The sequence below is a fragment of the Mesoplodon mirus genome (assembly GCF_964341445.2).
Source record: "Mesoplodon mirus genome assembly, chromosome: 20".
In the NCBI taxonomy this organism is placed as follows: domain Eukaryota; kingdom Metazoa; phylum Chordata; class Mammalia; order Artiodactyla; family Ziphiidae; genus Mesoplodon; species Mesoplodon mirus.
Window position 1 is genome coordinate 264,471 of NC_138996.1, and position 24,478 is coordinate 288,948.

Consider the following 24,478-nt stretch of genomic DNA (forward strand, 5'->3'; position numbering starts at 1 on the left):
AGTGTACCTTGTGGGGAATGTTGTGGTCCAAGGCTCTTCTCTTTTAGTTTCTTTTCCTTGACTCCTGCCTTCCTTGGGTTGGGCTAGGCTTGGCCAGGTTGGACTTACATTTCTCTTCTGCTTTCTTTCTTTTTTTTCCCATTTTGGGCATTGTTTCTATGACAAGCCTTGATCTTGCATTCTTACCCTCATGGATGTTACTTGCTGTCAACTTCCAGCAGCAGGAGCCTTCTTTTCAGTGCCTGATGCTTCACAGAATAGACTCTGCCCATGGGAAGCAAATAGCAGAGAGCTAGGAGACAGAGCTGGTTGCAGACCTTTCCTCTTCCAGCCTTTGGTTGCAATTCTTTTGCCCTTAATTTGCTACCTATGTTTCCTTGGGCCACACTGGTATCCTGCCATCCAGCTCTTTTATATGTGAGAGACATTCTGAATACTGTGGCTTTTTCTTTGCAGAGAAGTATATACAGTGTGGCAGTTACTGTAATCTCCTCCCCCTTTCAAACAGCCACTCTAGAATCTTGGACCTCTAGGATTCTCTGTCTTGTATGCTTGGGGGCAAGGCCAAGCAAAATGAAGAGGAGAATAATTAGAGAAGGAAGAGGACATTGCTGGAGAACTGGGAGCAGATAAGGTGAAAGGGCCCAGGAGAAAAGAGATTCATGTAGATTTGTTGGTTTCTGTGGGAAACAGGTAGACACACTTTGGCCGCATTTTGTATAACCAGAACAGGCAGTCATAGATATAAGTAGCTCGATAGTGCAGCAACTACCATGAATTCTGAACACTAAAGAGAACAGTCTTACATGTATTTCTCATTTTGTTTTTTGTCATATTACCTTCTTAATAGAATTCACTGGTATGTTTGTAGAATACAGATTTTTTTAAATGGTTATTTAAATGGTTTAAATGGTTATTTAATTTTTTTAATTTTTAAAAATTTTTTCAAATGGTTATTTCCTTGCCATATTTTTAAGGACTCCAACATTGTAAGGCATATTGCATGTTTTTCTCGTGACGATTTTTTCTCTTGAAGCATCATGAACGAACTTGACCTGTTGTATTTTGTGGAGAAAGTGTAAAAATGGTCTGTGAAAAAGACACTGTGGTGAATCGAATTATGCACCCAAGCGTAAGGAGCAGATATCTGCCATCAGCCCAATTTGGCCTGGATTGCCTCTGTTTTAGTTCCCGTGGTTAGTGCTGTTCTCCCTAACTGCTCTTGTGACGGTGATAATGTGAGTAAGGGCTGATTGCTGTTGATTTATATGTGAGGTTAGGTGGTTTGAGGGAGGAAATCTAGGGACCTAGTCATTTTCCTTGGTGGTAAGCTTTCAGGGAGGGGTGCAAAGATTGATCTTTCTGGGGACTTTTCTAGTACCAGGAAGATATCCCGTAGAGGGGACCTCGAAAGACACACGTGTAATTTTTAGGCCTGTTTTTCCTGTTACGAGATATGAGTTGTTTCACTGATGGGGATGATGCTTATCTGAGAAGAAATTGTGAAAGGTGTTGTAGTATAGAGATGTGGCTTAAGCTTTTAAGTTTTTTTCAGGGCTTTTCCCCTAAGCTTCCTACTTCAGATGGCCTACTTACATGATACTAGTATGTGATGTGAGGCTAACAACTTACTAAATACCTGCAAGCCAGATCAGTCTCTTTTGTCTATATTTCCAAGGAAAGTAAGGGACCCATAGCTACTGCAGGTTAGGGTGGGTGGTGTGAGATTGGGGGAAGTGTGGTAAGATATTTTGGTATCAGTAAAATATTTACATATTAAAATATTCAGTTCCAACATTCAATTCTATTGAGGCAAACCCTTAGTTAGGTTTTTCCTGGTTCCTAGCCTATGTAACTTATTTTCTCTCCCTAGTTCCAGCCATTTAACTTTAGCTTGCAGGCTCAGCTTCATCCTAACCTCTAAAAGAATCTTACATGTAGGGGAAAGAAACTAAAGACCTCTCTTTCAACACTTAGGAACATCAGGCCCTACCCTGACCCGAACCTTTATTCTTAGAGTTAGGGTACTGTCTTGTCCCCTATACCCACTTCCTGCATTTTGAAACCATCAGGTTAACTGAGACATGTCTTGGTGTAACATCCCCAGTTCGTCTACCCCTGAGGCTCTCCTTAATTCTTCCCATTGTCACATTGTGATTTAATTAAATACTGGAATCCCTCAAATCCTTGCATGGTACCTGAGGCCCTATGGGATACTGGTCGATTTTGTTAGTGTCAAGTACTTAGCTGTGTGATTCTCCAAATATCCCTTGCTCCTATATTTTCCACGCGAGCATACTACATACCCATTAAGGCATTGTTTCATCTCATGTTGCACCCACTCCCATCGAGAGGCCTACTCTTTGCTACTTCCCATACTTTCTGGAAACCCTGTTCTGGCCAGGTCTGGATTGTTTTGTGTACCCACCCAAAGCCTGTGTCTTTTAGCAAGCTGGAACTATAAGGCCAACATAGATTTTCTAGTTTCTGATAGATTTATGTCACAATTTGTACATTGTCATGTCTATAGATATTTCTATCAGTTGTACTTTTTGGCCATTACAAGCCTATTGGATAATTTTCATAAACTGCAAAAGAATATTTTATGACTTAGCACCAAATCGACTGTGCCTAATTGTAAGTTTGTACGTTGTGTACGTTGTGCTCACTTGTATCTTTTCTTTATTTAAATAGTACTTTACTAGTATCGTCCCATTTGTAATTATGTGGAAGTTTTCAGAATTGTCAATAAATGCTTGTGGATTGAAACTTGGTTAGACTATGACTGTCCCACATACGTTAAAGGTAGTGATCTTTTTACTCATTCATTCATTATTCATTCAATTATTCATTCAATAATTCTGAGCTTCCTGACTCAGTTTACCCACCTCAAATGGTTGTGAAGATTACTAACAGTGTATGTAAGATACTTCCAGAAATGAAAAACTAAAAAGTAAAACTAACAAAAATCACTTGTTATTATAAATAACAATGGAATTTAGTATGCCATTATACCTTCAGACGTACTGTAGGACATGCTGTTCTTTGCTGTTCCACTTGTGGCAGGACTCACAGGTTTTCTAACAGGTACTTATCCCTATGCCTGCTACTGTGAGGAAATGTTGTACTTGAGCTCCACTCTTATCTCTCTCAGGCTTTTTGTGGTATTGTCTAAAACGTAAATACATACTGTCAACCAACCTCCAGCATGATACCAGCCACATAATGGAAACCCAATAAATGTTTCACTATGAGTGGAGTATAAGTTGATAGAATATTTTTAAAGGTTGATGAGGCAGATTAGATTGATTGAAAATCTTTCAATATTTTAAGTTTGCATCTCTTTCATTCCAGAAATTCTACGTCTAGAAATTTATGTATAGCTCTACACATGTATAAAGAGGTTCCCATTGCAGCCTATCTGTAACAGAGGTCAAAAACAAAAAGCAAACAAAATATCCCCAAGCTGAAAACAAGTAAAAGTCCATGAATATTGGACTGGCCATGTAAATTATGTAATGTGACGCAGCTATTAAAGAGAATAGAAGGGATGTATGCAAAAATTGACTGGGAACATCACTATCCAAGACACATTGTAGACTGTGTATACTATACTGCTCTTCTATAAAATACAGGATATCCATTACGTAGAAATACGTACAAGATAGAACAAGTGTGAATGTAAGCATCTGGGAAATATCTGAAAGAACCACACAAGAAACTGGGAGAGTGGGACAACTTTCCATGTCCCGTACGAGTGGAATTCTGAAGGGTACACACGCGAACTAATGAACGTCTGCTACCAGTCTCCGGCTAAGGAGGGAATTGCAGCCGTCAGAGTCCTCTTCCCTAATGAAGCGTCTCCGTCCGCCGGCGTGGTGACGTCATCTGGACGGGCCGTGGCGCATGCGCAGTAGAAAGAGGCGCGCGAGCCGCGTGGGCTTGTGCCTGGGCGTTTGTGGCTCTGGGCCGTGTGCTGGCACCAGGGCCGCCGGTTTGGCGACTTTGGCACTCTTGGCGTTGGGTGGTTGGCATGTTGGGGGTGACATGAGCCAGTGGCATCATGCCCGTGTGCACTGGGGTCAGCGTCGCGGCTTTTCCGGACGTTGGTCGGCCAGGAGGAAGGGCGGAAAGCACATCCCGGAAAGGTAATATGCCTCGGCCCCTGGGCGTTGCCGGTGGAGCTCAGAGCCCCTGGGCCTGGGCTTCGTGTCTTGTGCTGTCTGCTGTCACTGTTGCCCCCGGCCGCTGCCCCGTCCGCGCTGTGCTATAGAGGGTATTGGTCGTCTCGCGGCTGAGTTCACAGTGGTTGAAAGGGACAGTGTGAGATGTTCTGATTTGCCCCCACCGTTTTAAAAGGGAGGCTCTGGCCATTTCTCCTCGGGTAAAATGCAGAGGGACTGCTTTTTAAGATGGGACTGTGAGTGTTGTGGACACTCCTTAATTACCAAAATGGAGTCCCCTTCTATTCCTCAAGCTGTGTTGTTTTGGCAGAGAAAATGTGAGTAAGTGGAACTGCAACTAAGTTGAGTGAAAAAACGCACGGGTACTGCCGGATTTTCCATCGAAACAGTTGATTTGTGGTGTCTCTAGGAATTATAAAGGCCATACTGTTGCTTGCTAACCGGTGTCATTTGAGAGATCTACCTCTGTGCGTTCAAATGATTGATTTTGGACTTGGCTCATGTGTGCAGTAAACCCTTTAATTCCCTAAGACCTTCCTTTCCTCCATCTCATAGCCCATTAAGCCCGCTTCAGTTTATCTCCTGAGTTTCTTTTGAATCTGTCAACTCTTCCTCAACATGCTAATACTGAACTTGCCTGTCTGTTGCAATTAGGTCCTAACTCGTGTCCATATTTCTTGTTTCCTTCCAATCCATTCTTCACACAAGAAACCTTAAAAGCAAGTTGGAACATTGCTCATAGTCAGCGCTCAAAACCATTGTTTTGAGAATAGAAAACACACCGTTGGCCTTTAAGACTCTTCTTGGTCTAGAATCCTCTCTGCTTCTCTAGCCCCATCTTGTGCCACTATTGCCCCCACTTTCTTTGCTTCAGATACACTGAATTAACCTTAGTTCTCACTCATCTTACAGAAATCAGTTCAGATATTATTGTTCACTGTGATTCCTAGCATTATGAATTTTATCATCAGGTTTTGTATGAGGACTAAAACACAACTGTGAAGTGGAAGAATTGAGTTCAAACACTTTCAGTCAACATGCATGTATTAATGATACCATTGTAGTCAACACCGGGCTAGGTTGTATCAGGGATACAGAAGGTCTGGCCATCTCTGGGTTTAGATATCCCTTATTTGTGGAGACCTTTGCATTGTTTTGTTGCTTTTTATCTGTTTTCAAGATGGGGAAACAGGAACAAGGGTAGTATAGCTTATTACAAGGCGGGGTTGAATAAGTGGAGCAGCAAATTGCAAAGCAGAAAGAAGAGGGACCTACTATAGAGGGATATGCTTTCCATTTGCAGGGCACATTCATCCTATGCAGGGAAACAGCCTAACATAAAATTTGCCTAACAAAAATATATTAATAGTTGGAAGGACTATCTCCCAGTTGGACAGCGGATGCCTGGGACTCGTTTCATTGCTTTCAAAGTTCCTTTAAAAAAGGTAAGCAAAAGTTATTACCGTATTCTTCCAGAAATCTGAATTCACCATATAGAGCCCTGGCTCTCAACACCGTCATACTCCATTTTGCCTTTTTATAGAAAATACTTTTTAATACCTCCTTTACTATCCAGAAATGGAATTTATAGATAAATACAACCTACTATTGTACTTAATTAAAAAAAAATCCCAACGGAATGCCCTAACTATAAATAAAGAATAAAGTAATGATTAAGACAGCAATATGTATCTCAGTATGTAAATGTTTGGGTATGACTATACTAGAAATAAAGAAATAGTCAGTTACTTGTACCATGAATGCAATAAAGTATGGACTTCGATTGATAATGGTGTGTCAGTGTTGGTTCATGAATTCTCACCAATGAAGCACACTGGTATGGCATGTTGATAATGGGGAAGGCTGTGTGGGTGAAGGAGAGAGGGTATAAGTGGGAACTGTGTACTTTTCGCTCAGTTTTGCTGTGAATGTCAAACTGCTCTAAAACTAGTTTAAAAAGAAAGTGTGTTGCTGGCACTTGAATAACCAAACAGATCAATGGAACAGAGTACATAAATAAGCCAAATACATAAAAGAATATTTAGCAGTGAAAGCCATCCTTCATATAGGTAGATGTTCAAGAAGTATTTATTTATGTGTCTATTTACAGGCACTCTGCTTGGAGCTGGCAATCCAGTGGTAGGCAAAATTGATGTGGTCCCTGCCTTCTGGGAATTTACAGCCCAGTTAGGACACCAACATGAAATAAACACACATAGAAATAAATATATAGAAGTGAGCTTATTTTCTTCTGTCTAATCTGTCTGGAAGAAAGGATTATAATATCACTTGTAAATTCCAGAGGAGGAAACATTACTTTGAGTCTCATATGTTAGCATCACAGGGTTTGAATAAATGGATAATATAGTAAAGGATTTTAGACACATGTTCCTTCTTATTTTATTCTTTCTGACAGAGTTTTGAAAAGAATCTTGCTCTAGAAGAATGTTTTTCCCCCTTGCATCTTTTTTAAGAAAATCCAAGAACAGAATGAAGAACTCGGGCTGATAATTGACCTAACGTACACGCGCCGCTCTTCTAAGCCCGAGGTAAATGGAACCCGTAGTTGAAAACGACCTTCTTTCTGATACTGTCATAATTCATAGAAATTCAGTAGTTATCATCTTATGCTAAGGTGAATCCTGGCCTTCTTTTCATGGGTTCAGAAAGGGAAGCTAGTGGTTTCCTTAAATACACATTTGTAATTGCTGTTTCAAAATGAGATGAAAGATATAAATTGAACTATAGTATTTGGCAGTAGGCTGTAGATATGCTGAAGAAATTCTATAAGCTTCCATGTTCTATGTTTTGAAAACGAAGTAAACTTTTAGCAAGAATATTAGTAGCCTAAAAGGAAAGAAAGGTATGTCCATTATGTCTTTAGCAATTATTTGCAGCAGTTGCCGGAGCATGTTTAAGCATCAGGGTAAAAGACAATTGTTCTCAAAGTTTTATGCTTTCTTTTCCTAATACCTTCTGAGAGAGTACAGAAACCCATATATTCTCTTGGCCCATGTAGGACATACCAGTGCAAAAGAATTATCCTTCTTCTGACCTGTTCCATGGCCTTGGGAGACAGTAACACCTAAAGTTTGTTAATATTTGTATAGCCATTTAGAAAGTTCTTTCATATCCATTGACTTAGTTAATCCTTACAACAATCCTTTGCTGTTGAAGTGGAAGTAGTACTGAGATCTCCTTCTGAGTGCTTACTCTGCACTAAGCTCAGAGGATAGACAACTACAGTTACTAATTTTACAGACGATGAAACTGAGTCTCGGACAAGGAAGAACTGAAATTTCAACTCAGTTATTCCTCTTTTTTTTTTACTGTGGTAAAATATACATAAATCATATTTATTTTAACCATTTATAAATATGCTGTTCAGTGGCATTAAATACAGTCACAGTGTTGTGTAACTATCACCACTGTCTATAACCCAAACTTGTTCATCATCCTCAACAAAAACTCTGTAACCGTCCAACAGTTACAACCCCATTTTCCCTCCCACCAGCCCTTAGTAACCTCTATTCTCTTTCCTGTGTCTATGAATTTGCCTCTTCTAGGTACCTCGTGTAAGTGGAATCTACAATATTGATCCTTCTATGTCTGGCTTATTTCACTAAGCCTAGTGTTTTCAAGGTTCATCCATGTTATAGCATGTAACACAGTGCCATTCCTTTTTTGCCTTAATAAATCCCACTGTGTGTATATACCGTATTTCGTTATTCATCGGTTGATTGACACTTGGGTTGTTTCCACCTTGTAGCTATTGTGGATCATGCTGCTGTGATCATTGGTGTTCAAATATTTGTTCCAATCCCTGCTTTCAGTCCTTTTAGCTGTGCCGTGTAGGTAGTAGCAGAGTTGTTGGATCGTATGGTACCTCTACGTTTAACATTTGAGAAACTGCCAAAGGGTTGTCTACAGTGTCGTCTTGTTTTTAAACAATTATCAGAAATTTTAAACATATACAAAAGTATACAAAATACTGTAAATTTTCCCTGTATACCCGTGAACTCATCCAGCTTTAATATTTACCAACTGATGGCTGTCATGTTTTATCTATACCCCCACCTGTTTCACCCCATTCCATGTTATCTTGAAGCAGCTCCGAGACAACATGTAATTATACCTATACATTAAAAAAAATATTTATTTATTTATTTATTTATTTACTTATTTATTTATTTATCTATCTTTGGGCTGTGTTCGGTCTTGGTTTCTGTGCGAGGGCTTTCTGTAGTTGTGGCAAGCGGGGACCCCTCTTCATCACGGTGCGTGGGCCTCTCACTATCGCGGCCTATCTTGCTGTGGAGCACAGGCTCCGGATGCGCAGGCTCAGTAGTTGTGGCTCACGGACCTAGTTGCTCCGCGGCATGTGGGATCTTCCCAGACCAGGGCCCGAACCCTTGTCCCCTGCATTGGTAGGCAGATTCTCAACCACTGTGCTACCAGGGAAGGCCCACCTATACATATTTGGTATGTATATTTAAAATATAGGACTTTTATTCCTTAATATCATTTTTTAATAGTAAATACCCAGTGAGTGCTCAAATTTGCAGCTGTCTCCTAAATGTCATAAAAAAATTGTTTTTAAGAATTTTGAATTAGATCCAAATAAGGTGCACACTTTGCCGTTGATTGTTAGGTCTCTGAAGTCTTATTTAATCTATAGGTTCTCCCTCCATGTCTTTCTCACTTTTTTTTCCTCCTTGAATTTTATTTTTAAAGAAAGCAGGTAATTTGTCCCATGTAGATTTTGATGGTTACATTCCATGTGTTGCTAACCTATTCTTCAGTCCTTTTATTTCCTGTAAATTGGTAGTTGATCAGAATGAAGCTTGCATGTTTTGTTTTGGCAAGACAGTTTCATAGGTGATGATGTGTTGTTCCATGGAGACTTATAGTTTTCTATTTCTGTGATATTAGCAGTCACTGATGATTCATACCTACATCCATTAATTCAGTTGAGGCTTCCAAAAATGGTGGGGGCTTCCCTGGTGGGACAGTGGCTGAGAGTCCTCTTGCCAATGCAAGGGACACAGGTTCGTGCCCCAGTCCGGGAAGATCCCACATGCCGCAGAGTGCCTGAGCCCATGAGCCTTGGCTGCTGGGCCTGCGTGTCCGGAGCCTGTGTTCCACAATGGGAGAGGCCACAACAGTGAGAGGCCCACGTATCTGAAAATTAAATAAATAAATAAAATGGTGAATTCTGTTTTTCTTTTTTTCACTTATTAGCTGGGTATATTTCTATAAGGAGAAGATTCCCCTCATCAACTATTTGTTTGCCCAGTTGGAGAGGCATGATTCTCTTCTTTGATTTAACAGTTTTCAAAATAATGAGTTGATGGACAAATATCCTCCAGTGGTGACCAATTTTTTAAATTTATTTATTCATGTCACTGTGGACTCCGCTACAGTTACTATTCTAACTGAGGCCCTATGTTTGACCAGTTGGAGCTTTCAGTGACTCCTGAGTCCTTTTGACATGACATCAGTTATTTCTAGACTTTTTCAGTAGTCAGAGCTAGGCAATATGTATGTTTGTTGCTAATATTTCTAAAATGTGTCGTAGGTTCATACTGCTACTTTCCATTTAAATTCAGAACTAGAGAATTTTCACTTATCCTTTTCTGTCTTCTATTGATAGTCTACTTTCTCCCACCCCAAGAATACCAGTTCTCAACACTGCCTGAAATTTGCTCTATTTCCTAATTCGAATCCAAGTTCTTCTGAATCTATTCTACTATTCTACTTAGATCACAGCCTCTGTATGGCCCCTGAAATGTAAGATAGAACATAAATGTAGGTAGAACTGTTTATATCATTCTGAGTTACATGTGCATTCATTCACATAGATTTGCTTTTCGTTTTTCATGCCTAGTAACTGTCCATTCTGCAGTTTTAATGAAAATCAAGTGATACTTACTGGTTAAAGCAGCTTTGGAGAAAATGGCTCTTATCAGAATGACTGACATACTAAGTTTAATGTCCTCTGTTGGTTTATATTCCGCCTTCTCTAATTAATTTTTTATTCTTTCCCTACAAAGGAAATAATACATATTTTCATGGTTTTGCCTTATAGGACTTAGCAGAAACTATTCCTTATTTAAACATTTGTACAATTGGGCATCCGGTGCCAGATGATGACACTATTATTAGATTTCAATGTGCTGTTAGTGGATATCTGAAAGAAAATAAAGATAATGGCGAGTTCTTTTTGTTTTGTTTTTTTTCCCTTTACCTGAACTTTGGTATGCATTTTGAGTGGGGTTGGGATTTTTAACATTTTTAATAGTTGTGACATTAGGCCTGTTGTGTTTGGTAACATGAAGGTGGAAATGTCAGATGGTGCTAATACAGTTTGGTGTTTTTCCTGTTTATGGTCACAAACAATTTAGTTTAGTTTGGAAAGTGATTTTTGTGAGAAATATGAACTGAACTAGCTTACTTATCTCTTTTTTAAACATTTGAATGGAAAAGACATAAAAAAATAAAAATGTTCTTTTGTCCTATTTATTGGTTGAGAGGTGGAAGAAAAGGTTAAGACTCTCAGGTTCTTAGCGTATATAAAAGAGAAAACATAAAGCAAAAGTTCGGAGTGGGACAGATCCCTAGAAGCCAAACAAAGCAGAGTGGACCAGAAGAGTGGCTTCCTCATCGTATGTGTTTAAGATATTTTTGCTGCTTTTATACTTTGGGTGCAGGTGAGGAAGAACGCTACGACCTCTTATTCTTATCTTGACAGACAGGAAGAACTTAAAAGGCTGGTGTTTTCTTGTTTCTGCTTTAAGATGTACTCTCTTGATACTAGGTCTTAATAGCGTCCTTGCCTTTTTCTACCATCTAACTGTCAGAAGGAACATGGTATTTGCCATGTTTTAAGACTGAGGTATCTTTTGTCTTTGGATCACCATTGACCCACAAGAGAAAGTGTTCGTTTTTTCCTTTCTAAATTTAGCCTGAGGAGTGTTCACTTTATTAAATAAACCTAACAGACAGTACATATTCCATATATATAAAAAATGATAAACACATATACATAAAACAGGGAGTAGCGAGAAAGAATAGAGATAGAGGTGGGAAGATAGTGGATAGGAGGTGAGAAAGAGAGGGAGAGACTGGATTTTCAAGATAAATTTTCATTCTATAAGCTGGTTGCTTAATGCAGGTCCTAGCTCTTAAATATCTTAAGCCCTATTCACAGATCTTCCCTGTACTTTAGCTTTTAAACTTGAGAGACTTGGCCTTGCCTGTGATATCCAGGGTGTCTAGAAAGGAGGCAAATTTTCTGATTTGTGTAAACCGTAGTCACAGAAATGTGACCTCTTAAGATGTTAGGGTGCAGCTGCCGGCCTCCTCACTTCCTCCAGGCTCCTTTGTGTGTGTTCTGTGTGATCCGCGTGAGCTAGAAGATCCTTACAAGTGCATGAGAGCACGTTTGTCAACCTTGATTGTTCACATGTTATACCAAGTGTAGTCCATTGCATATGCTGACTCCTCTGTGGGTGTTCTGCATGCAGTGGGCTAACTTCACCATGCTCTCTGCCATTGCAGTCTCAGGACCTTAGTTATGATCCACTGGTGGCTTCCTCTGCTATAAGCCCCTCCCACAGATGGCAGGCTCACTGATAATGAGGAGGAGACGATACTATCCACTCCCTAGAATTCGAAGAGACTCCGAAAATAAATTGTTTTAGTAAACACTGAGAGCCTTATAGATTTGTTGTTCGGGCACGGGGATACAGAGGTGACTAGAAGTCTTTGTTCAGTAGCAACTTAGAGTTATGTAGGAAGATAAACATGTAGTGACTCTAAGTGGGTTAATTATCATAAAAGAATCAAGTGCAGCAGGAATATAGAGGAGAAACTGAGGAAGGCCTGACTGAGGAGACAGCGTTTGAGCTGAGCTTCGTGGAAGAGGATTTTGCTGGAATGAGGAAAGGACAGCTGAGCTATTGCGAACAGGTAGCAAAGGCACAGGGCTTGAACTTGTGCTCTGGAGGGGCAGCCTCTTGTGTGACTAGAGGGTAGTGTGAAAGGGCAAGGAATTCATACATTCCTTTACACCAAATATTTATAAAACACCTTCTAAGTTGAAGGCACTGTTCGAGGCAGTAGGAACAGAACCAAGTTCTTGCCCTTCTGTACTTTACATTCTAGTGCGGGAGAGAGATGAGTAAATAAGTAAATATGTGGAATGTCAAGTGGTGGTAAATGCTTTGGAGAATAGAAAAACAAGAAGAAGAGGTGAGGGAATGTGGTAGGTGATCAGGGAAGTCCCCTCTATTACGATGTCGATTGAGCAGAGCCTTGAAGTGAGAAAAGAGCCATTGGATATCAGGGAGAGTGGAGATGGTTTGGGAGGGTATGTTCTGAAGCAGAAGGAATAGTAGGTGCAAAGTCCCTGAGGCACGACGGTGCTTGGCATGTTTGAGGAATAGTACGGAGGCCAGTGTGGCTGGATAGGGGAAAGTGAGTGAGGGCAGAGCAGTGGAGAGTGGGATCAGGGAGGCTGGCAGGGGAAAGGAGGGAGGTGGATGATGTAGGTCCTTGTAATTTAGTTTGAACTTATCATTCAGTTGGAGAGACAGACTGGTATTTGTTTATAAAGAGTTCTCAATGTTGTGCTAAAAACTTGGGCTTTATTCTGTGCTAAGTTAAGATATTTAAGGAACAGAGCAATCCAGCCAAGTTTCTATTTTAGAAAGGTAACATCTTCCATGTGGAAGATCAGTTGAAATAGAAGTGATTGTTAGAATTGTAGGGCGGTAGTAATCCAGGCAGGAGATGACGAATGCCATGCACCACGTAGTCACAGACATACCTTTTGCAGAGATCAGCTACTTGTTGTTGTTTTTTATTTACTTCCTCATATAATTTTATTAAGTGCTGGTCCACGAAATACTGTGGCATAGTTGGAAAAATGTGAGACTCGATTCTAGTCTCTTTTCTGTTTGCCTGCTGTGCAGCTTAGGCTTACGTCTGAAGCCTTACTTTTTCATTGTGAAATAAGCACGGTGCTACTCACCTGAGACCTGCTCAGGCACGTAGACCCATGGCAAGTGAGGAGCAGTGAATGAGAGAAGGAATGGAGGTGCTTTGGGACCCCAAGAGCCCTTCAGAAACTGTTTGTTCTTTTTAATATTGAGCATGAAATGTGAAGGCATTCCATTTCTTTCACTCAAAAACAAATTCTATTCTTCTGATAGCCTGTTTTTTTTCCACTCCATTTTACTATAGTCAAATCAGTTCCTGATGGACATTCTCCATTCCATACAATTGCATCTGATTGGAGGCTATGCAAAAATTCCAAAACACAATGAATTTTGACTTTATAGTACTTAATTCATTATAGTATGTTCTTGCAAAAACACTCTTTTCTTCAGAGTTTTTCCTTTTCAGGATAGTGGTCGTGTTGTGGTAACTAATAAAGGCTACTCTTCAGAAAATTGTATAACTTGTTTTTAGTGTTTCTACTTTGCTTACTTAATTCCATATTCCCTTTTTATATACAGACTTATTGGTGTCCACTGTACCCCTGATATAAACAGGACTGGCTACGTCATCTGCAGGTGAGTGGCCAACCCCAAGAGGCAGACCATGTTTAAATTGTTCTGTTTACAGTAGTAATGTAAGTTAATGTAAGCTGAATGCAAAAAATGCAGTCAGAGAAATGTATGAAGTGGAAGGCAATTTTGCCCCCTACTCAGAGGTTATGACCAGTAATAATTTAGCACATATTTTTGAGACATAAAAAATCCAGATATGAGCATATACAATGGTCCCTTGGTATCTGCAGAGGATTGTTTTTAGTACTCCCCATGGATACCAAAATCCTCGGATGCCCAAGTCCCGTAATGTAAAATGGTGTAGTATTGTCGGCCTTCCATATCTGTAGGATATGAAACCGTTGGATATACAGAACTGACTGTACATGTGATTTAATGGTATAGTATTTAGACATTCTGGTTTATAATTTAATATATGGTGGACATCTTCCTATGAAAATATTTGGAGACCTCAATCTTATTTATTTATTTATTTATTTATTTATTTATTATTTTTTTTCCTCCAAATTTGCTTTAGGTAGTTGGATATAAATTAATGAACAAAAACTTAAGCAAGATATATGTAAGAATTTAATAGAACCTGATACTCTGATTCTTTCAGTTTTTCTCAAACTCATCATGGGGCTTGTAAGAAAATTAACCAACATGGACACTACTACAGTTGAATGTCCAATCCTTAAGTGCTCATGACATACCAAATTCTTCAATAATGCACTTATGAAGAACCCTTCAAGAGACTTGTGTTTTGTATGTAGAAAAGTGTTGATTTCTTTGAGGAGTGAAGCATTCAGCTTTAGTGGATAAATCCTTGTTAGGCTGAGGCAATCATTATCATACCCCTCTTTGCCATAAATTGTCTTATGAATGGTCATATCAGTCTGTTTTGGCAAATGAGTAATAAGGGGAAGGCTGTTATTGTGCTTATGAGAATGATATTTTTCTCTGAAAAAAGATAAATATGCATTAGGAAAATGACCATTTGGACTCTTTTTCTGCTTCCTCCTTGTTTTGTTAGAATATGATCCTTGGTTTTACAGCAGCCATCTTGTGACCCTGAGATGATCGTATGCCAATAAGGACAAATGGTAGATTAGAAAGAACCAGCAAAGACAGAAAAGAGCACTATCAATAGTAACAACAATCACAGCAAAAGAATAATGGGACCTTAACTTGTGGAGTTCCTATAAAGTAAAAAATAAATGCTCTATGTTTATTCTTAAAAACAAGAACTATGCAAGCAAGCTTAAAACTACTTTTTTTGTGTGCCAGTGTTATAAAATGTAGCTATTAAGTAAAACCTTGACCGAGATGCCAGCAACTTCAGGAAAGAATTTGGATAGGGGGAAGCAGAATGTTATCTCACTTAGGAAAAACAACCACTGTCTTTATGCTAATCCTTGACACAGAATTAAAACCTATATAGGTGCTGTAACACTTTACATAAATTCTATATACTGGAGCAATAACAAGATCTAAGTACAATTATATTTTTAAACCTTGGGTGAAGGCTTTCCATAAAAATAGCATCCTACTTTTCCCCCTAAATTTCTAAACTATCACGTACTTTTCCCCAACATCTGCAGCCGTTCAGGAATTTTTAGGAAACTTTCATGCATGATCTTAATTCCTAACCCCCGGCTCTTTGGGCTCAAAGACAAAAGATCAAAACCACCAAAAATGATGGTTCTCTTGAAGTCAGGTGAGAGACACTGACTCAGTTAGACTCGTAGGACAAAAGCAGTGCTGCATCAACTGTCTCCATGCAGGAGGGGCACGTAAGGGATCTCATCAGCCAGTCATCTGTACAGCCCAGGTGATCTGCATACACAGCAGAAATCAAACTGGGTTCTCGTAAGCAAAGTCCATCATACAGATCACACAGTCCCGGATCTTGGTTTAATATTGGTTTTATTTTATTGATTGATTTTTTCTTGTTTGTTTGTGCCGGGTCTTAGTTGCAGCCACTGGGCTCCTTAGTTGTGGCATGCAAACTCATAGTTGCGTCATGCGTGTGGGATCTAGTTCCATGAACAGGGAATGAAGCCAGGCCCCCTGCATTGGGAGTGTGGAGTCTTTAGCCAGTGCACTACCAGGGAAGTCCTCCGGATCCTTTCTTCTGATCCATTTCTTCCAGGGTCATAAACACCTTTAGGCTGATGCAGTGTGAGGCCTATTCTTTGAGCTATCCTATTTGGTTCCTCTCAGCTGAGTTGCTAGGCGAGTCTGGCTAGGTGTTGAATGATAGACCAAAACTGGAACTTGATCCAGATATGGCAGCAGCAGCTCCTGACCCAGCTCTGTCCCCTTGCCAAAGCTAGCCCAGTTGGACTGAGACTTGTGAGGCAGCGAGATGTCATCTGAAGTGGGGGACTTATGGCACTTCCTCATCTTCCAGGGCTTGAGTGTGTGTTCCGTGTGCTGTTTTGACAGTCTTCCAACCTCATTCTTTTTTTTTAAATTAACTAATTAATTAATTATTTAAAATTTATATTTGCATTTTAAACATTTATTTATTTTTTATGCAGCAGGTTCTTACCAGTTATCTATTTTTTACATATTAGTGTATATATGTCAATCCCAATCTTCCAATTCATCTCACCACCACCGAACCCCGCCCTGCCCCACTTTCCCCCTTTGGTGTCCATACGTTTGTTCTCTACATCTGTGTCTCTATTTCTGCCTTGCAAACCGGTTCTTCTGTACCATTTTTCTAGATTCCACATATATGCATTAATATACAATATTTGTTTTTCTCTTTCTGACTTACTTCACTCTGTATGACAGTCTCTAGGTCCGTCCACGTCTCTACAAATGACCCAATTTCGTTCTTTTTTATCTCTGAGTAATATTCCATTGTATATACGTACCACTTCTTCTTTATCCTATTATCTGTCGATGGGCATTTAGGTTGCTTCCATGGCCTACCTATTGTGAATAGTGCTGCCTTGAACATTGGGGTACATATGTCTTTTTGAATTATGGTTTTCTCTGGGTATATGCCCAGTAGTCGGATTGCTGGATCATGTGGTAATTCTATTTTTAGTTTTAAAGGAACCTCCATACTGTTCTCCGTAGTGGCTGTATCAGTTTACATTCCTACCAGCAGTGCAAGAGGGTTCCCTTTCCTCACACCCTCTCCAGCATTTGTTCTTTGTAGATTTTCTGATGATGCCCATTCTAACCGGTGTGAGGTGATACCTCATTGTAGTTTTGATTTGCATTTCCTTAATAATTAGTGCTGTTGAGCAACTTTTCATGTGCCTCTTGGCCATCTTGGAGGCCGTCTCTATGTCTTCTTTGGAGAAATGTCTATTTAGGTCTTCTGCCCATTTTTTGATTGGGTTGTTTGATTTTTTAATAGTGAGCTGCATGTCCTATTTATATATTTTGGAGATTAATCCTTTGTTGATTCGCTTGCAAATATCTTCTCCCATTCTGAGGGTTGTCTTTTCATCTTCTTTACACTTTCCTTTGTTGTGTAAAAGCTTTTAAGTTTCATTAGGTCCCATTTGTTTACTTATTTATTTTTAATGCTGCATTGTTCCTTTGCTCACTGTTGAACATATAAAAGTCAGAAGTTTTTGATATTATAAAACATGAAAGTAATGAACATTCCTGTGTGAGCACTATTCAATATATATGCTTTGTCTCAGTTTACTTCATTCAGAATGGAACTTCTGCATGATAGAGTTTATGTCCTTATGCTTTTGGTGGATGTTGCTACACTGTACCCGTTTATGGTTGTTCATGCAGGAAATACTTATTGAGCATGTGTTATGTTTAAGCACTGTGCTGGGTGCTAGCAAAAAGACTTGTGAAATTTTGTGAGTGAAGAGACTTGACCTGCGCTTTGTGAATTCTAACAGTCCAGAGAGGGAATAGATATTCAAGAATCATACTCTGCATGTAAAATACAACTCTGACAAGTGCCAAGGAGAAGAACATGGTACCATGAGATCATATTTTAGGGAGGACTTGATCTCATCATGGAGATTAGAGAAGGTTTATTTACAGATGTTTCAGCTGATATCTGAAGGATGAGTAGGAATTAACCAGATAGGGACGTTGTGGAGAGATTTCTGAGCATAAGGAATAGCAAAAGACCCTATAAGAGGAAAGCATATGCTGTGTTGGAGGAACTGGCCTGGAAGGTGGGGCTGTTGGGGGAGCATGTGATTATAATGGAGCTACAAGTGTGCGGTAGGAGCTCAATTGTTCAGGCTTATGTTTAAGGTTTCAGACTTTAAGAGTAATAGAAAACAACTGAACTTTTTTTGTTGAAGGTGAGTGTGTGGAACATACCCAACTGCCCTTTCAACCTATCATTTTGCTACCGAGAGGAGAATGCACTGCAGGGAGAAAGAGTGGAAGAGAGGAAACAAGTTAGGAGACTGTTGTAGAAATTGGGGTAATGGTGGCGTGGACCAGGGTGTGGTGGTCATTTTGGTGGAAAGCTGTGCACAGATTCTAGAGGTATGTAGGCAGCTTCATTGTTAGCACTGGTGGTGGGTTGAGGATGAGGCCGAGGGAGAAATAGCCATCAGTGATGGTGAGTCCTAAGTTTCTGGCTCCGATGGTTGGTTAGATAGGGTTTTGTAGATATCATGTTCATATTTATCCTGATTTTCCTTTTGTTATTTGTTGGTTCTTGATGAGTACTCTGTCATATTAAGTCTCCTGTTTTTAGCATACAGAGCATTTTCACCCAAACTGACTGTTGCATGTTATCAGAGAACTTTTTAACATCTGCCAGTTTGGTCCTGTATTTTATTCTCTTTCATTTATTAATTAAATTGTTGTCTTATTGTAAATAATTATATTAATAGCTCTTCTAAAGTTGCGTTATCCTTGCGTCCTTGGAGTAACGCCTTTTTGTAGTCATGGTGTATATCATTCTTTAATAATTATTGATTAGATGTGCTGATATTTTCTTAGGATTTTTATATATATATTTGTAAAGCAAAATAGGACCTTTTTTGCAAAAACTTGATTTTCTTTTCTTTTTATTTACAAATGACTCGAATTTTGTTGTTTTGTAGATATTTGATTGATAGAGAAGGCATGAGGCCAGATGCTGCAATTGGATGTAAGTATAAGGCATTTCACTGCTTTTCCGTTTTTATAAAATTTGAAGTTAGAAGTGTACGGGAATTTCTCAAATTTTGGAAAAAGAGAAAAGTTTGTAATTCATTTCTTCTGACATAAGATAACCTTTTACTAAAAGTTTATAAAGGGATGTATCTGGAAATAGATATAACAGCCTTAATAATTAGTCAGTGGATTTCAGCATTTTTTTCTTTTTTAAATTTATTTAATTAATTAATTTATTTTTGATATTATATCCAGTGCACAACCAAGGAAGCCCCTTTTTCTTTCTTCCTTCCTTCCTTCCTTCTTTCCTTTTTTCCTTTCTTTAAAGCTCCAAGTCATTTAAAATACATGACTTCTTAGTAAAAAAAAAATCTGCAGTTCATATAACCAAGGGGTTTATAACTTCTTCTCTAAAAGTTACATTCCTGGGACTTCACTGGTGCTCCAGTGGTTAAGACTCTGCCATTCCAATGCAGCAGGTGTGGGTTCAATCCCTAGTTGGGGAGCTGCAATCCCACATGCTGCACAGCCAAAGAAAATTTTTTAAAATGTTATATTCCTGTATTACTGAATTTAGTTGTTTAGATTTTTTTTTCTTTTGCTGTACGTGGGCCTGTCACTGTTGTGGCCTCTCCCGTTGTGGAGCACAGTCTCCGGACACACAGGCTCAGCAGCCATGGCTCACGGGTCCAGCCACGCCGCGGCATGTGGGATCCTCCCAGACCGGGGCCCGAACCCGTGTTCCCTGCATCGGCAGGCAGACTCTCAAGCACTGCGCCACCAGGGAAGCCCTAGATTTTCTTTAAATGTTTAGAAGATTTCCATTTATTTACCAGGAACAAACAAAACCTCATGTAAAAATAGTTTTCCAGAAACTATTTCCATCATTGTCTTCTTCCCTTTCTCCTGCAGACTGGTGTTTTCTCTTTACAAGGTCTCTGTCGTTCCATAAGAAAGCTGCTCTTCTTCTGGTTTCATAAGAGATGGTGAACAGTGGTAAATATCCAGGTTACCTAAATTTCTAGAGTACACTTCAGGGAGCGAATGATGCAGTGGGGTGTTGGGGCAGAGTGAGAGATACAGACTCTGGTGAGACTGAGAGTCATTCACAAACATTACTGGGCTGTGGTGAAGGGAGAACAAAAATAAATGAGGTTCCTGCTGGTGGACGGGAAGCCAAAACGAAGAAGAATGGTGCGTAGCTGGGCAGTGTAATTGGGACCATAAGTGCTGTGTCTTCTGATAGTAATTATGAACAGAAACCAACTAATAATCACTAATAACATGTAGGTGACCAACCCTTGAGAGCTGAGGCAGAGAGAAGGAAAGATGGCATTATACCTCGTCTCTGGTTCATCGAGTTTCCCAGGCTGGGTTGTGACCAATCTTGGGTGAAATCATAACTAAATCATTTTTGCTAAGGAGATCAGCTTTCATGGGGTCCTTTCTCTGCACTCTGTCCAATGATAAAGCCCACTGGTTTATGCCTCCTGGAAAACAGTTATTTCACAAGAGTATAAGTGAAGCATTGATGAAACAGCCATGAAGACCATGTTTCCTCTTGGCCTCTCACATCCTTTTCAAAGCGCTTTAAAACCTTTTTCATTCAAAAATCAATAAAAGAAAAGGATTGGGATCAAGTCCCGTACAGAGGTAGTGTAAGAAAAAAAAAAGAGAATAAGGAGCAGAATAGCATCTCTTCAGACAATAAAATCAAGTTGGAAAAAACAGGTCCGAAAAACAGATCAAAACTGTAAGCTATTATTTCATAGTTGGCTAAAAGATGTTAGAAAAAACAATGGAAAAGATGAAAGAACGTGTGTCGAGGAGGGAATGGGAAGTTACTTTTTAATGGCTATAGAGTCTCTGTTTGCAATGGTGAAAAAGTTCTGGAGATGGTAAATGCTGATAAATGCCACCTATGGGTGTTTGGTTTTACTTGATCTTCTTCCATGAAAGGGTTTGGAGAGATTCAGAAACTATGCTCCTGCCTCCATCTTTCTGAAGTCCTGCTCAATATTTTGACATAATTATTATTATTTTTTTTTTTTTGCGCTACACGGGCCTCTCACTGTTGTGGCCTCTGCCGTTGCAGAGCACAGGCTCCGGACGCGCAGGCTCAGTGGCCATGGCTTACGGGCCTAGCTGCTCTACGGCATGTGGGATCCTCCTGGACCAGGAAACGCACCTGTTTCCCTTGCCTCGGCAGGTGGACTCTCAACCACTGCAGCAGCAGGGAAGCTCTTGACATAGTTATTTTGAATTTGGATAGTGCTGATGGCTGCACAGCATTGTGAATGTCTTTAATGTTACTGAACTGTATACTTAAAAATGGTTGAAATACTAAATTTTGTTTTCTGTATATTTTACAATAATAAAAAAAAACATGAACGAACAGCATAAACCAGAATGAGGTAAGATGCTAGAACTCAGGACAGAATTCAAAATAAAAGAAAAAAAGTTAGAAAAGCCGACTAAATTTAAAATAATACAAGAGTGGGGACATCCCTGGTTGTCCAGTGGTTAAGAATCTGCCTTCCAATGCAGGAGATGCAGGTTCGATCCATGGTTGAGGAACTGAGATCCCACATGCCGCAGGGCAACTAAGCCCGACACCACAACTACTTAGCCCACGTGCTGTGGAACCCAAATGCCAAAATTAGATTGCCCACGAGTCACAGGGAAGAGCCCACGCACTGCAACGAAGAGCCCACGTGCTGCAACTAATACCCGACACTGCCAAAAAGAAATAAATAAAATAAAATAATACAGGTGAATGAACATAATGGATAGTGCCTTAAGAGAAACAAACAAGACAAGGAAAAATGTTTTTTAAATCAAATAGAACATAAAAAGAATTTTAGAGAAATGGAAGGCATAAAGGATAGGCAAAAAGGAGTCAGGACAGCTCTGAAAAGAGTAATATAAGTACGTATAAGAATCTATTATACCATGAAAGTGACATATCAAATCCGTGGGACAGATGAGTCAATAAATTGTGATACATCCATGTTGAGGTATAAATAGTTCTCTGGAAGGATCCACAACATGGCAAAAGCAGATGCCTCTGAGGAGGGAAATGTGTGGCTGAGGAACATGGGGAAAAGGGTGACTTTTCATTGAATACCCCTGTGTACCTTTTCTAATGTTCTGTCATGTGAATTTCATACCTCTGAAGGTCGTCGTGAGTTCAAACCCCAGTTCCCCCAGTTACTAGCTCTTAATCTTGGGCAAACTCTTCACACTCTCCAGGCCTCTTTATCTGTGAAATAAGGTCAGTAACTTAACCTGGTGCTGCCTGGCACAGAATCAACTGTCAATAAATGGGGATTATTAGTGTAAAAAACCGAAATGCCGATCAATGGGAGAATGGAAATTTTAAATGTGGTGTGTATGTGAAATATTATACAGTCGTAAAAATGAATGAAGTGTTGACACATGCTACAACATGGACGAACCTATAAACATTATGTTAAGTGACAGAAGCCCCACACAGTGGGCACATTTGTATTATTTCATGAAATGTCCAGAAAAGGCCAAACCATAGTGACAGAAGGGAAATGAATGGTTGCAGGGACTGAAGGAGGTGGCGATGAAGAGGGCCAGTTGATGGTTACAGGGGCTTCTTTTTGGAGTGATGAATACATGATGGGTTAGATGACGGTGATGGTTGCATAGGCTTGAGAATGTACAAAATGACACTGAATTTGCAGTCTCAGAAGGTGAATTTTATGGCATGTGAATGACACCTCAAAAAATAATTTTGAAAATGAAAATTGCCAGTTTTCCCACTTTCACTATCCACTATCCACTATTCACTGCCTCCATCTCTCCCTTCTCCCCACGTCATTCCTTTTGACGCCCACCCCTGAGACTGTCTGCCAACCTCACTCCCCCGAGCAGCCCCACGAGGCCTCCCAGGGAGCCCCTGAACCACTGGGCGCCTGCGTCCTGTGGCTGTTGGAGCCGTTGCCCAGTGCCCGTGTCCCACAGCTCTCACCCATGACAGTGGACACGTCTGTAGGATTCTTCTCGTGCGTTTCACTTGATGGTGATGTTTACAGAAGGTGGCACACCCCCTGGTCAATGGAGGAAGCCCCTCAAGTTAATACTTAGGCCTGTCCAGAAGTTTGATCTCGTCCACCAGTAACCTCAACATGCTGTGCTCTGAAAGCCAGGTTGGACGCCTGCAGGCACTTGCAAATACTAAGGACTTCAGAGGCATTTGGGCCTCAAATTGAGGCCTTGTACCTCCACATGCGATGTGACCTCAGCCCTTTGCTGCACCTCTCCTAAGTGAAGTGGCACAGGAATACTGGCCTTGCCTGTCGTTGCCAGGCTTAACTGAATAGTGCATTAGCTGCCCTGGTGCTTAGGTGTTGAGTATATTGTGATTTGCATTCCAGGCCGTATTCGTTTCCCTCCTGATGCAGCACTTCCCTTGGCCCTGCCCCTAACGTCAGCTGCCCCTAGGATAACTCTGAGCCCTAGCCACCTCTCTGGGAGATTTCCCTATACCCCCACTATAATCACACCTGCATAAGGCAACTCAAACCTTTCAGACATGTGTCCTGAACCTCTTGTTTTCTTAAATACCTCCGTGGTGGTTGTGAGACTTAAGGCCAACCTCCCCAAGAGACTTTTTCTATTTCTTCTAGTAAACCTAGACTCACCTTCCATCATCTTCAGCTCTACTCACATTTTGTTCTTTCAACCCTGACCTCTGACCCTGCTTTTCACTTCTACCCTTTCACCCTCACTCCTGCTTCCTTTCTTAAATCCATGAATCTCTTTCGACCTTCCTGGCCCTGGGCTACGTTCCTTCCTCTTTCCTCAGTTTTTACCCCTTTCCTCCCCTCTCCTTCCTTCTCCCATCCGACTTTCAGTCCTTCCTTTCTCATGCAGACATTGATTCCAACCCCGTCAAAAACAAAACAAAACCAAAAAAATTGAAGCACGTCAGAGTTATCAGCATCTCACAATTCAAAAGGTTTATTACTCATCTATTAATTCTATTACATTTACTTATTCAGTTTTATTGTTTTAAAATATGTCAAAATAAATAGAGGAATTTATACCTATCTTATTTATATAAGGAAGAACAGCTGGTACCCCAGGCGGCACCAACATTCCTAGCTGCTCTTACTATAAATATCCGTAGTAGTAAGCAATTTCCATTTCTTTTTGCCTCTCAGTGAAAAACTGCAGTTTCCCCAAAGAGGTGTATTTGGCAGCATTCACACGTTCTTGTTGAGCCCGCCTCTTCATGGCCTCCCGCTCTGGTCTGTGCTCTTGTTCGATGGGCTTTGACATGACTGGCTCAGAAACGTTGGGTTCCCTCCATGGTCTTCGTTGCTTGCTGAAGTCTTGGAGTAGAAATGGGGTTTGGAGCTTGGGTGGGGAGTGGCGCTTAGTCACAGCAGGGGGAACCGGCTCCCGCTGGAGAGAAGCGCCAGATGAAGTTTTGTAGGATGCAGGCCTAGGAGCAACAGACTGAGGGACACTAGGCTGGGTATGGTCGGTCCAACCCGGATGGGTTGGGTTGGTCACAGTTGGCTGAGCTGGTTTGGCAGGACCTGGCAGAGAGGCAGGAGCTGGCTGGGATGAAGTGGCTGCAGCAGGTTGAGC

The 24,478-nt window shown here is 40.4% G+C and overlaps 2 pseudogenes across 2 annotated transcripts in view; one reads left to right on the forward strand and one right to left on the reverse strand.

The window, feature by feature from the left end:
* Positions 1 to 4,032: 4,032 nt before the first annotated feature.
* The window catches only part of LOC309795801 (RNA/RNP complex-1-interacting phosphatase-like), a 43,143-nt pseudogene continuing 22,697 nt past the window's right edge, over positions 4,033 to 24,478 (forward strand). Inside the window, exons 1-3 of the transcript in view lie at positions 4,033 to 4,148; positions 5,554 to 5,629; positions 6,601 to 6,733. The product of the transcript in view is annotated as an RNA/RNP complex-1-interacting phosphatase-like (transcript). The remainder of the gene's footprint in view (positions 4,149 to 5,553; positions 5,630 to 6,600; positions 6,734 to 24,478) is intronic.
* Positions 15,474 to 16,147, reverse strand: LOC309795908 (RING finger protein 11-like; annotated as a pseudogene). The gene is made up of 2 exons: positions 15,868 to 16,147; positions 15,474 to 15,649 (listed from the first exon to the last, which is right to left on the reverse strand). The product of its transcript is annotated as an RING finger protein 11-like (transcript).